Source organism: Oreochromis aureus, unplaced genomic scaffold, assembly GCF_013358895.1.
Source record: "Oreochromis aureus strain Israel breed Guangdong unplaced genomic scaffold, ZZ_aureus HiC_scaffold_124, whole genome shotgun sequence".
NCBI lineage: Eukaryota > Metazoa > Chordata > Actinopteri > Cichliformes > Cichlidae > Oreochromis > Oreochromis aureus.
Genome location: NW_024108735.1, coordinates 62,023 through 74,073, shown reverse-complemented (window position 1 = coordinate 74,073; position 12,051 = coordinate 62,023). Strand labels below are relative to the sequence as shown.

Here is a 12,051-nt window from a genome sequence, read left to right as displayed (position 1 = left end):
TGCTGAACATTTGTTAACAGTGGCACATGATGGGAAATTGAAGGAAAAATCACAACTGTAGACTGTTCTCAGTTGCAGGCAACGTTGTAAATAAGAAGCGGTTAGCTCTCCTCTCGAACGTTGTCAACAAGTTAGTCTCAGTAACAGGACCACATTGATGTAGATAAATGTTTACAGAGTTATTTGTTAACATGAATGTTCAATAAGCATTCTAAGTGCATATGTGTTCCCTTTTTTCTTGAGTCTGTTTGCTCATGTAAAATGAAATGCGATTAATACCGACTAAAAATGTCAGGATGAATGGAACGGACTCGGGCGCAGACTAAGAAACACAGATTAACTTAGCTTTATTAACCACACCAGGTGCTCTATATACACGTGGGGGGGAATATGGTCCACAGGGTAGGGAAACACAAGGTCCTCACACACTCTCCACGCTCCTCGCACACACAACTTCACGCTGAACAGCTCCACTCGCACTCAGGGGTCCAGGGTCACAGCTCCGGGAAATCTACACACAAACACGAAAGGTACTCGTAGGTACACAGAAGAAATGATTGCTTTCTACAGAGCCAGTCAATACTAGAGTTACTCAATATTCCAGCGACAAGTAGCTCAGCGCCCCTGCCTTATGAAGAGTCAGCAAACAATTGTGAGGAATCATCGGTAATCAGCTGCAGGTGTGTGGGCCAAGGGCGGGAGCTCAATTTGGGCTCCGCCCAAACAGAGTGACAGGAGCCAGAGATTCGGAGAGAAGAGAGAGAGAGAGACAAAAATACTTGTGGCCGCGTTGTGCTGGCCGGGCAGGCACAAGGACCATAACAAAAAAAATGAATGATATTTAATTGTGATTAATCAAAATTAATCCACAGCAATCCTGTGATTAATCTGATTAAAACTGTGAATTGTTTGACATCACTAGTTTGAAATAAATAAAACTAAATGCTTGGTTAAATGTCTGAAAGAGGATTTTCAGGAAAAAACAACTATAACAACAAAAAAATCACTGCTGGTGCTGATGAGTAAAATATTAATCAACAATAGACAATATGTTTGCTAATAAGAAGAAATTTAAAAAAACAACAACCAAATTTTTACGATAAAACTTTGCCACTGTAACTTTTCCCCCATAAGAAAAAGTTTACTTTATAATGAAATCTCAGTCTGACTTGATATCACAGGTTTTTGCATGTCTGCAGGGTAAAAAAAGATTCAACTGGAAAAAAAATAAATGAAGTTTTACTGACTTTTAATTAATCATTCATCTTTCTCTGATAATTATAGTAACTCAACATTTCTTAATAACTCCTGACAAATTATTTATTTAGACCCACTGTTTATGGAAATACAAGACAAAGATGTTTTATTTGTCTATTTAAAAATATTTAAAGATGAACTCGGCTCAGTCTTAATGTTCTGTTTTACCTGTTAAGTCATTCCTAACATTTAATGATTTACATTTAAAAATGTGAGAAAGTGGAATTAAAATGTTTAAAAAACGTTTTTCCGTAAATGAAAATATGAACTTTGTGTCCATGTTGTGAGTAAAAATAATATACGAATAAAACACCAATATTATAAAGTCCTTTAGTCCTTTAGTCAGTCCTTTAGTCAGAGACTGAAACACCCTCGCTGCAGGAAGGAACGCTTTCGCAGATCATTCATCCCAACAGCAGTTAGACTCTATAACTCCTCAATCACGATGTCATAAGTCACTGGACACTGTGAACATCCACGGTCACCACTTCATGCATAATGGACCTTCCATGTGTATGGACATGTGCATGTATATATGTATGCATATGTACACATATGTATATTTAGTGTGTACATGTGTGTGTGTACATGTCTATAAATAGGAATAGTAGTGGTACAATAGCTATATCAAGCGATATAGTTTATGTCTTCCATATTTCCAACCATATCCATAATCACATACTGTGTATGCTACCATTGTATATAGTGTATTATACTGTGTGTGCTACCATTGTATATAGTGTATTATCTTACTTTTTTTCATTGATTGTACTTATTTGTCTTTTTGTATTTCCTTCCAATATCTGTACCTGAGCTGAGGTGATGCAAAAATTTCCCCGTCGTGGGATCAATAAAGTCTTATCTTATCTCTTATCTTAAAGTTGAACCTTCATTTGATATTTCTGCAGCTTTGTTCATACAAACTATTTCCAGCTCTGCTCTGTCAGTGTGAATATCAAATTTACTGTTAAGCAACATAAGTTAGAGTTTATAAAGATACAGATCAGGTGTGAGAATGTAAACTTTATCCATGATTCCACTTGTAATGGTGTAGTACCCTCATACTCACTGTGTTTTCTGTCCTGTTTTAGGTTTAGGTCTCTGTTTTGTTGTTGCCAGCAATAAAGTGTTTTGAGTTTTTCTTCTGTGTTTTGGAGTCTGCGTTTGGATCCTTTTCCTGCCTGCCTGCACACAGCCATGACAATTGCAGCTGCAGCCTCCTCCTCTCTGAGGCTGCACATCCTGCTTTCTCTGGAGCTGCTGCCTCCTGCTCTCCACTCTCATGTTAAAAGACAATAAAAAGACATACATGACAAAGTTAGTGAGCCAGACACCAACAGATTACCCACATGATAGCCTCAGACTCCTCAGTGTTTCCATACAGAGTGTATCTGACCACCTAAAAAGCAGGTATCCATTCAATTAACCTTTACTATTAAAACAACAGTAAAAGTATATTTAATAGTACAAAAACAAACATTGTTCTCTTCCTCTGCACTGTCATTCCTGGTGAAGTCCCTCTTATCATATTAATATTAATAGTATACACGAGTGAGAGTCTGTATTTAGTGAGGATTAACAAATGTTCCTGACCACAACCTTCTTTTATGTGAAGATATGGCAAACAGTTAAATGTTGGACAATCAATGGATTTAAAAAACATAACAAATTCTCTAAATGTGTGTTTTTCAGCACAAATCTGACACAATCAATGTGTCTCAGCTCAGATCAACAGTGTAGAAATTTAGTTTAAGTTTCATTCATTATAGTAAAGAGGCAGCACGGTGGAGTGGTGGTTAGCAGTGTTGCCTCCCAGCAAGAAGGCCCTGAGTTTGTCTCCACGACCTGGCCGGGGCCTTTCTGTGTGGAGTTTTCATGTTTGTGTGGATTCAATCCGGCCTTCTTTCCTGCCTCCACTTTGCATCTACAATATCTTATTTATCTCCACCAGATGGCGCTGCTAGGCTGACATTCAGATACTGATATTTTCTGTGTGAATGCAAAAACAAAAAAGGAAAACAAGTAAAATATTGTGACTTTATCTTAATATAGCATTAAAATGAGACCAAGAATGTGAAGTGTTTGGTATCTTACTTATTGAGGAACACTGCAATCAGCAGAGGTAGGCAGATCGATCCAAGTATTGATCATATCGACACCAACTCTGGTATTGGTATGGGATTGATACTACCATGATCGGATCCATGCTTTGTTTCTATCCCCACGTTTTTGTATTAAATTCATACATTTTTTTGAAATTAAAATTATACCTCAAACCCCCACAATGAAAAATGTCAAACAACAGCAGCTGACCTTTAGAGACAGGCACATTTACATTCCAGGTCTCCAAAAACCCAGTTTCAAAATACATGAAAAGCTAGGAGGTATGTTCTGTTGTGTTAACCAAAGTCAGAGTGAGTTAGTGATCACTATTTGCAAATTGATGAATGACCCAGTCACTGCTCTCCCCAAAATAAGCTGCCTATATAGGTTAAAAGTAGTGGTGCAACGGATCAAAAATCTCACGGTTCGGATCGGATCACGGTTTTAAAGTCACGGATCGGATCAATTTTCGGATCAGCAAAAATAGAAAAAAAGACAAAATTCTACTACGCTGTTTACTTATTTAAGTATTTTTTGCCTATTAAAAAACATTCAACTGAAGACTCATTCCACGCACTTATATAAAAACAAATTAAGGTGCATATGGACATTATGGACCATGCTGGGCATCCTCTGCATACGGCCATAAACAACCAGAGGAGTCTGTTCAGTGACAGGTTGCTTCTCCCAAAGTCAAGGACCAGCAGACTTAAAAAGTCCTTTGTCCCACACGCCATCAAACTGTTTAACTCCTCGCTGGAGGGGAAGCGGGGGACAGAGGAGGGGGAACAAGTAGCTGTAGTGCCTTTTCACTGTGCAATAGTTTTTGTTAATATCCAACGGTGTAATAGACTCACAATACTTAAAATGTGCCGTTCCCTTGTATTCTTATTCCTATTTATTCTATTTATCCCTTTTGTATTCTCTGTATTTATATATGTGTATATATGGTATATTTCTGCTCACATTCTGCAACTTCTGTCGGTGCTGTGCTACTGGAAACTGAATTTCAGTTTGAACCCACCCGAGTGATAAATAAAGTTTCATCCAATCTAATGTAATCTATAGGGCAGTGCAGGGCTTTGTATCTACCGCTCCGCTGTGATATGACGAGCGGTCACGGTCACGTGGCTTTCCGTTGCCCTGGAGCTCCACCCATTTGTAGTTAGAGCAACAGAAGATGCCTGGGACAGTTCAGCCATAACTTTAAACTTCTCCTGCTCATACATGCTTGGAACGATCTTGTCACTGAAGTGGACGTGCAACGAGATATCATAGCGTGGCTCAAGCACGTTCATCACAGTTTAAACCTTGTTTTGCACAACAGACGACGGCCTCCCGTCTGCAGCTAAACACCCCATTAGCTTTTAGCTTTAGCCCGGTCGGACTGGGCAGCAAAGGGCTGCTTAAATGCCGCAAACTCCTCTGCTCTGCTACTTGGACCGCTAGCGCTGACCACAACTACCGCTTGACAGACTGACCACGCGCACTACTTTTTTTTTTCTTTTTCGAATCTTCGGATCACGTGTGTACCGAACCGTGGAGTGGGATCGGTTCGGATTTCGGATCAACCGTGATCCGTTGCACCACTAGTTAAAAGTATCGGTATTAGCATAGGCAATACTGGCCCTGTATTTACTTGGTATCAGATCGATATCAACATCTGCAGTCTCGCACAGCATTAACATCAGCTGATTGCCACTAAATCAGTTTTACAAGATTTCTTTTTCAGCTGCAACAGGAAACATTTTCTGCCAACATGTCAGCAGGATTGTGCCTGTGACTAAAGATGACTCAGTGAACAAACATGTAAAAGGATTCTAAATTCCTGTTCTGTAAAGACTTTGCTGAGATTTTTCCTCTTGGGAAAAGTTTAGTATTTTCTGTCTTTAGTAAAATGTGTTTTTAAATTCTGCAGAGTGACTAAATGTGTTTAAAGAATCAAATATTATACATTTTGACACTCACCTGACATCTCTGCAACTTTCTCTGTACAAACTTCTCTTCTCTGTCAGAGTGCTCATTTACAGCTGCAGTGTTTCTGTTTATTTAAGTGTTAATGCAGATATTTCAATAAGGAGAGATGATTGGAAGGAACTGAAAATGATTTATTGATATAAGAATTCATTTATGCTATTTTGTGTTTAGACTGCGATGGCCCGTCACAGCAGGATAAAATCCCAGCTGTGATAGAAACCAGGGCAGGTGTCTTTTGTCCTCTGTGTGCTGCTGTGATGAAATGAGTCATGCTAGATAAGTTGTTAAAAATGTACATGATTGAAACTGATGAGTCTAATGTGTTGTTAGAGTGAGAAATCACTAACTTTGAAGCAGAGTTCAGTTCAGAACACATTCAGCATTAACCAAACTGCTTGGGTGAGTTCGTATTGATGCACATTCATTTTAGTGCTGTACCTTGTTATACTGAGCAAAATGTTAGAATAACTGCTGTGATGTTTATAGTTAAAGGAAGAAGCTACATGTATATAGTACATGAGTGAGATTATTAGTAGGTTGATGATCTTTGCTAACAAATTAGCTCTTAAACTAACTACCACCTAAGATAGCGAAGGTTTTAAAGCCAGAAGTTCAGAGTTACTGTGGTCTGGTGACTTGGCGGCGTTTTTCCTCATGGTGAAGGTTCATCGCTCCAGGTGACGCTCCTACTTGCTGGATGCTGCACTGTTCCTGGGGAGCAGTAGGAACTAAATTAAGGGCCCCAGCGTTGCACATAAACTTTTCTCTTTGACTAAACAAGTCTTCAAAGGTCTTTTGTGGAGTAAAAGGACACACTGCAGAAAGAGTTATGCATGTAAACACTGTAGTTCTCCAAACTGCTTAAATGACAATTTATAAGTCAGACAGAAAAGTAACAATGAAACTGATTAAGGAGTTTTAGGGTTGAATTCATTGTACTTGTCATGAACCGGCTGTGTGCAGGCAGGAGAAGGACCCAAACGCAAAACTCACCAAGACAAAAGTGAACTCAAAACACTGCTTTATTGCAGGCTAGCACAAAAAATATAACAAAACTAAACTGGGACATAGATAAACTGACACATAGGAAAACACAGCCATGGGGGAGAACGCGACACTGACACAGGGAAACAGAGGGCTAAAATACACTGGGAAGTAACGAGGGGAATGAGACACAGCTGGGAGAAATCAGAACTGACGAGACGAGGGAGCAAAGTAGAATACACTCGCAAGAGACATGGACCTTCAAAGTAAAACAGGAAGTGGCACAGACGCAAACTAGACTAGGGGAGACAGAGCAACTAAGAAACACAGAACAACAACAAAGAGACACAGAGGGCAGCTATTAAATACTCAGAACTAAAGAGAATACAAGAAAACCAAACTAAGACACTAGACTAAAGAATAAACTGGGGGAACAAAGGGAACTAAGATCACAATACATAACTCAGAGACACAAGAAACTCAAAACACTGGGTCACCGACCCAGGACCGTGACAGTACTTGTGTAATGTCTCATATGTTGTGTAATTATTTGTTGTTGAGCTGTAATTCTTTATTTTTTCTAATACATGTGTTTTCTGTTCTTAAGCGGGTGTGATGTTAATTGTGAGCTGGGGGGTCTGATGCTCTTGTGTGGAGCAGGTGCTGCCAACCTCCTTTAAGAACCTGAGTTCTGATGAGACACAGGTATCTGGATTTATTTGTAACCTCTAGTCAATGAACTGTGTGATTTTGTGCCTGAACATTTTAATGACCTTGAGAATATAGATAATTAGTATATTGCTCATGTCAGTCACAGACCCTTAGTAACATCATCACTTTTCTTCCCTTTACCTGAGTACATAAATACATTTTTTAAAAGTATAAACAAAGTGTCACAAAGAGGTTTAAGCTTGAACTGTTTTAATCTACCGAGGAGCAGATTGACACTAAACAAATACTTCATTTGCTCCAACATGTCAGCAGGTCTGTGCTCAGGACTAAAAAACAAGATTCAATTTGCAAAGAGAAGAAAATAAAGTTTTATTAGTTTTTAATTAATCATCTACCTTCTTGCTCTCGTAATAATCTTACTGACTTAAAATTCCCAAACTCCTGATAAATGATGTATTTAGATCCAGAGTTTATGGAAAGAAAATAGTAATAGTTAAATAGTTTATCTGCTTGTTTGCAATATTTACAGACAAACCAAGAACAGCAGTTTCATTTTAGTCATTGAGTAAAGGCATTATTAACATTTTTACATTCATATTTAATACAAATGTGAGAAATTGGAAATATAATGTTGGAAAAACATTTTTACTACAGAAGAAAATATGAACTCCACCTTCAACATTTGAGGAAATATAATATACGAATAACACACCAATATTATAAAGTTCAAAGAAGCTTTGTTGTCATCTGCAACACATGTTTACATGAGGTGAAAGGAAATTACTTGCACACAGTCCTGGTTAGCCATAGAAGAAAAAAAAAATTTGATTGATGACCCCCTCGCCCCTCCTCCTCCTCTCCCCCAACCCCCTTTTTCCTCCCCCACTACTCCGGAAGTGTGTAATTTGATCCATAATCGCGTCACGTGTTGCGGCACCTGTTGTTTTGAAAAAATAAAAAAAGTTTTTAGAGGAGGGGGGGTCTGTGGAGGAAAGAGAATAAAACAGAGAGGAGGGGCGGCGCACTATACTACCCTATGCACAGACACAAGATGGAACCTTTCATTCTGCAGCCCTGTGTTCCTCTGTACTTGGACGGGGAAGAGATCTGCTCTCCCGAGGCCGTAAGCATGGGTGGCAGCTGCGGCGAGTGGTCTTCGTCGATTATCAGCGACACCCCGTCACCGTCTACAGTAACAGATCTGAAGCGACCGCTGCTCCGCGGAAAGAAGGGAGAAATAAGAGCGTCTTTATGTTCCGCGGCCAGATACCGGCACCGAGGAAGTTGCGGGAGAATGGACTCTGCCTTTTGAGGGCTGTGGAAAGTGGGGCTACTTCTTCAAATACAGCATATTTGCTATTGAAGGCCTCAATCCAGACCTTTTGACCCTACCAGAAATACTCCGGAAGTGTCTAGTCATTTTCAGACCTGTGCATCATGTTCCATAAGCATGAGGGAGGGGTATGGTTCCTGAGGAGGGATCAGAGGGAGGAGGGATCCTGAAGCATAGGGGTGACGCAGCTGTTGAGTCAGTGCTGTATAGAGAGACAGAGCGGCAGTTAGTTTTCCACAGTAAAGAACTGTTTCTTTTTACAATAGCGGATGTATTTTACTTCCTTATATGACAGGCACAATAAAATAAAAAAAACTTTGAGATTATCTGACTAGTAACGGATTACATATATATACATATATATATATTTACACATATATAGTGCCGGGTAGAGGTAAGCTACACCAGCGCTTGTAATGGGAAAAGAAAATAGTGACTTCCTATTGGCTGTAGAGAACCATTTCTTTCAATAGTATTTTATTTTCTTATATTACAGATGCAATAAAAACCTTTAAGATTACCTGCCTAGCAACAAATTGCATTATTATAGAGTGGGGTGAGGCAGGTGCTTGTAATGAAAAGAAGAACTTTCTATCTGCTTGTAACCTACAGACCGCCCACCTCGTATGTGTAAGCCTTTTAGAGGAAAAAAATGTGCAGCGACATCTTCAGAAATCGGCCTTACTTAAACAATTAAAACACCAGGTATTTTGGTTTTGTGCAGCCACTCCTTCTCAGACCAAAGTAAAAGTTTTTCTTCATTTTTTGAGCTACTTTTACAATGGGTTTTCTCAATAGACAGAAACTCTAAAAGAAAATGGCCTTGTTTTACGCACACCATGAAGGAGAATTTATTATTTTGGTAAGAGAGAGAGAGAGAGAGAGAGAGAGCGAATCGAACAAACTTTTCTACAACACGTTATATCACTCCGGGTCAGGAGGGGCGATATAGCACGGACCGGTCAGAAACTACGCCGGATGGAAGCATAACCGATTTCTACAATCATCCAAACTGTGGATGATTGTAGAAAATGTCTGTAAACTATCGCTGTTCCTACTTACTGAGCTTTACTATGTGCATAAACAATTTGAACGAGAAAGGATTTAAAGACACATTGAAGCAAAGGTAAAAACTTTGTAATGAAATTTATGTGACCGCTGTTCTGAAATCCGAGAGAGTGAAAATCCAAGAGCTGCTGCAATCCTCTGCATTAATGATCTTTCTGTTTCTCTAATTCTGCGTGTGTGTGTGTGTGTGTGTGCGTGCGTGTGTGTGTGTGGTGTGTGTGTGCTCACAGAGGAGAGGTCACGGCAGGAGTTCCCTGAGTTGACACGTATGAACCATAAAGTCAGTTTGGACCGAGGAGCATTCGGTAAACTACATTCAGTGTAGACAAAATTACTTTTTTATCCGATGCATGCACAAGAAATCAAATCTCTGTATCACATTTTCATTAAAGCCTTAGTATTTTATGGGGACAAATTAACGTAGATCATTAATAGGGAACAAAAAAGGAGGATCACATCAGCAATGGGAGACAGTAGTCTTGATACGTGCTTATAACTTAAAACACACACAAAAAACCCAGTTACAGCCAGTAAGATTTATGGTATAAACCAGACTTTCACAGTCTGCATCTTTACAGGGTTTTTTCTGCTTTTGTTCACTCCTAGTGTGATTAAAAAACATCAAACCACAGAGCCCACTAACTATTAGCCGTTTTTTCCCCCTAAACAGTCAGTTGACTGAGAGAAATGCAGTCCATTATTGTGAACGCTGAAGGAGATGTGCTCCATAGTCAAACTTATATTTCCTTAACTTACATCCTATGTTCTGTTTATTCCCTTTGACGGAAAATTGGTTAAACCATTGCTCAACTTATGTCCCAACGACGGCAGATAATTCTGATGAAACTGACCCGTAAGCACTTTGCAGCTGAGTCGAGGGCTCGTGGAAATAAGGTCAAGGAGGTGTCCGGCGTGAGTGCGGCCTGACATTCCATTTGGGGACAGCTGGCAGACACATTAGTGCAACTGTAAGCAGCAACTCCTGTATACTGAACATAAGAAAAGTAATGTGTAATGCTTCTTCTTCTTCTTTTTTTTTTTTTATAAAAAAAAAGCCGAGATTTCAGGACTCATGCTTATATGGTTTTCTTTTATCCAAAAACAGGTTAGTTTATCCGGTTTGAGGAGTTGGTTCCCTGGTTCAGATATTTGTGACGGTTCAAATGCCGAGTCTCCAAATGCAAACAGAAGGATATTTTCCACGTTATTTCTTAAATGTGCATAAATGGGATGTCCGATAAAAGTAATAAACGATAAATGTAAATCAGTTTTTTTTTAACTGTGCAGACCCACTCCAGTGAAAGCGATAAAAAAATGTTCATGACTTTAAAGAGATTATGAACAAAATGCAATACATTTTGGGTTTTTGCTACAATAACAACTTTTCCAACTCTGATTTCCTGCAGGACCCACACGGACATCACTCCAGACTGAAATCCGGTTCAGACGACACACGCAACATGTCCAAGCATGCACTGAGGCCTTTCAGTCAATGTAAGAAGATGGTTAAGACGAGAGATTGCTCTTCTGTCTTTTACATCGCTACAAAGGGAGGACTAAATGCCAAAAAAGAGAAAGGTTTTTTAAAAAATGATGCTTTAAAACAGTTCGAGTATCTATGTGTTTACGGGGAGAAGGGAATAACTGCGGCCGAGGCTCTGAAAAGAGACGGTCGCTTCGTCGATGACCTGGGCTACTTTGAGCTGGTTAACATCGACGACGAACGTAAGACTGAGTGCACAGACATAATTGATTGTCTGGACAATAAGAAATTCCAGATATGTTTTCCGCAGGGAGCAGATACAGATGTAGCCATCCCAGGGCAGCAGAAACCTCCGCACGCATCAAATAATGCAAAGCGCAGCGGCGGAATGACATCGGTCTTAGATGTAGCACGGCAGAACGGATTGAGTCTAACAACGGCAATCAAAGCTGACCGTAAGGAGGTTTACGATCTACTTTGTCAGCAGTACCCGCGTCTGAAACGATGGATGGAGAGTAGATTCCCTAAAAATTCTTTTCAGGAAGCACTGAAGTACAGGAAGGAGAGCTTTGGAAAGAGCCGGCAGCCTTTTACTGAAATTCGCAGCGTTATGTTGCTGCTCGAATTGAGCGAGTCAGTTTGTCTCATAACCGGTTCCTTCATAAAGCAAGGCACAGGCTTTGTGCTATTTGACAACTTCGTCTTGACCAACGCCCGCTTATTCGACTACTGGGTTAAATCAAACACACCTAACTGGCGTGAATTTGTAAACGTTACCGTGGTCTTTAACTTTGAAGACCAAGAATCAGACAGGAACAACCTCGACGCTAAGGTGTTCGTCGGCGACGAAAAGTTAGATTATGTCATACTTAAGCTGGAAACAGAGAAAGTGCCGCCGGGGCTCCTTAAGAGAAGGCCTGTACCTTCAGACGGCGAGGCCTGTGTCGTCGGACAACCGGGAGGAGGAGTTAAAAAAATGAGTCCTACGTGGGTCGTGGAGAAAGAGAGGCGAGAGAATAATGACAATTTAGAAGACTGCGAGGAATTTTGCAGTCTTTGTGAAATCAATCAGCAGATCAAAAACAACCCGTATGAAAATATCTACGTCACCTACAACACTCTCATGTACCACGGCTCTTCCGGCTCCCTGGTTTTTGATGCCGATGGACGAGTG

General features: G+C 40.0%; 1 long non-coding RNA gene across 1 annotated transcript; it reads right to left on the bottom strand.

Annotated features, from left to right (window-relative positions):
* Positions 1-336: 336 nt before the first annotated feature.
* LOC120436755 lies at positions 337-7,011 on the bottom strand. The gene is made up of 4 exons (XR_005610584.1): positions 6,331-7,011; positions 5,960-6,048; positions 2,327-2,536; positions 337-511 (listed from the first exon to the last, which is right to left on the bottom strand). It is a non-coding gene; the product is annotated as an uncharacterized LOC120436755 (long non-coding RNA).
* Between the last annotated feature and the right edge of the window lie 5,040 nt (positions 7,012-12,051).